Source organism: Xiphophorus couchianus, chromosome 11 (genome assembly GCF_001444195.1).
Source record: "Xiphophorus couchianus chromosome 11, X_couchianus-1.0, whole genome shotgun sequence".
In the NCBI taxonomy this organism is placed as follows: Eukaryota; Metazoa; Chordata; class Actinopteri; order Cyprinodontiformes; family Poeciliidae; genus Xiphophorus; species Xiphophorus couchianus.
The window spans coordinates 31959685-31964483 of NC_040238.1; positions in this window are offsets into that span (position 1 = coordinate 31959685).

Sequence of the window (4799 nt, forward strand, 5' to 3'; positions counted from 1 at the left end):
AAAGGCAATGCCTTATTTACTTAAAGCTGCCTATTTATATACATACCAAAAAAATTAGAATATCATGAAAAAGTTGTTTAATTCCCATAATTCCATTCAAAAAGTTAAACTTTTAAACTCAGAGGTTATAGATTCAGGGCCCACAGTTTAAACGATTTCAAGTATTTGTTTGTTTATTGTTACATAATTGTGTCATGAGGTGTGGTGAGGGTTGGTGAGGCAGACGCTGTAGACCCAGGTAAGATGAAAATGATGTTTTTAATGATGGGAAAACACAGTCTAGGAATGGGCCGCACGGCCGAGCTGAAGCCAGGGCTCGACGCCGGTAGCAATCGCTAACAAAACTGAAACACGGAAGACAGAGCGCACATTCGACGAGGACCCGACAGAGACGCAGACACACAGGTGGCATTAAATACATGGGAGGGTAATCACAGAAACGAGACACACCTGGGAACAATCAAGGGGAGGACAGGACAACGAAGAGACTCAAGGACACAGAAAACAATAAATAAACATAGAAAAACACAAATCCTGACAAATTGGACTTCCAGCTTATAAAACCCACAAAAACAGGAATTCAAAAAATTAGAATTCTCTGAAGAAGTCAGACCAAATTTTACAGGGTATGAATGTTGTAAATTGAGTGTGATACACTAATCATCTGCTAAACTTAAAGCACCACCAAGTGTCATTAAATTGTTTCTGTTATGTCAATTGTCTCAGTTCGGTCCAATATGGGGAAGTCGGTAGTCCTATAACAAAGCCCAGAAGACTCTCATTGATGTGTAAGGAGGCTGGCTGTTCACAGAGTGCTGTGTCCAAACATATCAATGGAAAGTCTAGTGGAAGGGCAAATGTGGCAGGAGAAGATGCACCAGCCAAAGAGATGACAGTGGACTCCAATGGATTATCAAACCGAGAAAGATTCAAGAATTTGGCAGAAATCCAGAAAAAGTGGAATGAGGTTGGAGTCACAGCATCAAAAACCACCACAATCAGACGCATCCAGAAGATGTGCTACAACTTTTGGGTTCCTTGGATCAAGCCATTCTGAACCTGAGCCAGTATGGGAAGCGGCTCAACTGGGCCAAGGAGAAAAAATGTTGGATCACTGGCCAGTGATTCAAGGTCCTCTTTTCAAAGTAAAGTGTGCCTTTCATTTGGTAATGAAGATCTAAGGGTTTAGGGGAAGACAGGTGAGGAACTGAACCCAAAGTGCTTGAGGTCCAGTGTGAAATATTTACAGTCAGTCATGATTTGGGGCACATTGTGTTGGTAAATTCTGATTTCTTAAATCCAAGGTCACTGCTACAGTCCAACAGAATGTTTTAAAGGACTTCATGATTCCTTCTGCTGAGAATCTGTATGGAGATGCAGATTTCATCTTCCAATAGTACCTGGCCCCTGCACATACTGCCAGAAGCAACAAATCCTGGTTTGATGCACATGCTATCGCAGTGCTTGACTGGCCAGCCAACTTGCTGGACCTAAACCCCATTGAGAACCTATGGTGAATTCTCAAGAGGAAAATGAGGGGCACCAGGTCCAACAACAAGTTGGCAGGAAGGAAATCTAGGCTTCCATAACTCTCAATGCCTCAGGCTGTTTGCCTCAAACAGGCACATCACATCGAGGCAGTCATTAAAACAAAGGAATTCCCAACCAAGTATTGCTATTATTTTAATGTAATATTTAAATTTTAATGTTTTTATTTTTTTATGCAAAAACTGAACAGTTGTTTAGGTTGATTTCTTCAGAATATTAACATTTTTTGAATTCCTATTTTTGTGGAGCTGGAAGCCCAAATTATGTAACAAGAAACAAACAAATACTTGAAATAATTTAAACTGTGGGCCCTAAATCTATAACCTATGAAAGTTTAACTTTTTGAATGGAATTATGGGGATTAAACAACTTTTTCATTATATTCTAATATTTTAGGAAGGGTTTATGTAAAAACACAATACAATACAGACATGTAGTACTGTGATAGATGTGCTCTGTTTATAAACATCATGTACATTTTCCTCTCTTACTCTATTTGTGCAGCACTTTTTCTCATGTATAATCACACTTTGTCAATGATCAACTACGGCGCTGTGGAGTACAAGTCTGGATGATCTTCCATCTATCCTGAGAATTATTCTTCTATCTCTACACATGAAATAGTCAAAGACCATTTAAAAAGGTGTTTTTTAAAATTATTCTTAGGGGAGTGACCTCTCTAACTGCCATACTACTAGAACTCCAAAACAGAGGCTTTGTTCATGTTGATCAGTGGCATTAAAAATGCCACTGATCTTTTCTTTCAAAGAAAATTCAGTAGAATTTTCAGTGGGTGGCAATCACAATGTTCTTGGTGTGCATCAATACATAACGACTCTACATTTTTCTGGTAGAAAAATATGTATCCTGTTTATTCAGCTGAATATTTTTCATGGACAGAGTTCCCCTCTTTGCCTGTGACTACCTTCTGATGGTGATCACAGACAACTTCAATTTGCTTGAAGTCTTGTTGTTTTTCCAACCTCTAGATTTTATATATGAAGCCACACAAGCTTCATTGGGCAGGTGTCAACTAAAGTGTGCTGTAGCAGAAGACAATGTATTGGTCAGTGATATAAAAAGCAGACAGCAAATCACGTTTCACTTGAGTAGCTCAAGAACCAGCTTGGAGAGTTTCCTCTTTTGTTTGGAAAAGGCTGTCTGCACATCCCAGTGACACTGGATATTCGACCATCATCTTGTCAAAAGTATTCTGAAGATGATCTGTGTATTTCAGGATGTCTTTCTGGCCTTGTCAAATATGCAATTTCAATCAAAATCATTGATTAAATAAATCAACAAGAATTGGGTGAAATCTAGTGGCTCGTGAAAATAAGCAGTCTGGCTTATAGTTAGAAAATAACTATCCATCCATCCATCCATTTTCTGTGCACCCTTGTCCCTAATGGGGTCGGGAGGGTTGCTGGTGCCTATCTCCAGCTACGTTCCAGGCGGGAGGCGGGGTACACCCTGGACAGGTCGCCAGTCTGTCGCAGGGCAACACAAAGACATACAGGACAAACAACCATTCACACACACCTAGGGAGAATTTAGATAGACCAATTAACCTAACAGTCATGTTTTTGGACTGTGGGAGGAAGCCGGAGTACCCGGAGAGAACCCACGCATGCACAGGGAGAACATGCAAACTCCATGCAGAAAGACCCCGGCCGGGAATCGAACCCAGGACCTTCTTGCTGCAAGGCAACAGTGTTACCAACTGCGCCACTGTGCAGCCCTTAGAAAATAACTACACTGAACAAAAATATAAATGATCCATGTCAAAGTTAAGAATTTTATGAACATTTGGGTTACGCAATATATAGAAAAACTGAAAATATATTTTCAGTAATTGCTGATCTATCGGCATTGATAACATTGTAGCTGATTGACAGTCCTTTGAACATGATCGGGGTCAGGTTGAGGAATTTGATTCTGACCAAGTTGGCTTCTCATAGGTGGTTACAGACAGTCTGAGCTGTGATGCGTCTGCTGTGCAGACCAATAGTCTCATCAGTTGTGTGTCGTTGGTCTTAGTCGCAGATGGGCGAACCGGATGTGGCCATCTTGTGATGAAATGGTCACACGTAGCTCACAAGGATAAAGTCGATTTGCAGTAGTGCCAGTCTGTTGAAAACAAACTCTTAAACAGCCTATGGTCTGATAATGGACATTACTGCACTGATACTGCTCTGGTGGACATCCTTGGATCCAACATGCTAATGGCACGCTCCCGCATAACTTGTGACATCTGAGGCATTATGACTTGTGACAAAATTTGACATTTTGGGGTGGCCTTTTATTGCCCCCAGTCCAAGGATTGCCCAGCTGTTGCTCATTTTGTCTGATCACCTTCCTGGACATGCCCCACCCATGCACTGAGTAATGCTCACTGACAGCAAGTTGGATTAAAAATTATACACAAACCAAGAGAAATATTACAATAAAATGTCAGCAAATGCTCATTTACAGTTAACTCCACCTGGCAACAATATTTGACATGGGACATTTTTGTTCAGTACATATAAGCCATAGTTATTTTTGGAAGCTGCATACTTGTAGCAGCTTCCAAAATTAACCAGTCCTACATAATGTTTTTGAGCAGCTTCATATGTTGTGTTTGAATGGGTGGTGTAGTCAGCAGTCAGGATGTTTTGTGAATTGGTCCCTGCCTTGAATGCTGTTTCAAGACAGGGTCTGAGGTTGTGGTTGTATCTAAAGGAGAGTTCAACAGAATGCTACTGATAAGTTTACTAGTTTAACATGGGTTAAACTAAGAGAATTGCAACATCCATCAGATTTACAGAAAAGGAAATTAATTATGCTGTCATCTTACTTTTTATGGAGTCTGTGTAGGTCGTCCAATGGGTTGCAAATTTGGGTCCCTTTACAATGAAAGGAAAAAAAAACCTTCCATTGTTCTTGTCTACTTCACAGTTCCTAGACATCAGAATTTAAGGTCTTTCTTGAGCCACAGTGGCATGTGGCTGCATAAGACTACTTCAAGGCTGAGATACCTTGCACAGAGTGCTACAGGTCCTCCTAAAAATTATGTGGCTTCCATTAACAAGATACAAAGTTTATGTGACTTCTGCAATTTTAGCAGCAGATGGCAGGCTCTGACAAGTAATTGTTAGATGAAAGAGAGAGAGCAAGAGAGAGAGAGTGAGAAAAAAAGAGAAAGCCTTCAGAATTTGGGACAAATGGACCTAAATAGAGCACCATCCCCATTTGGAGCTGTAATAGTCTTG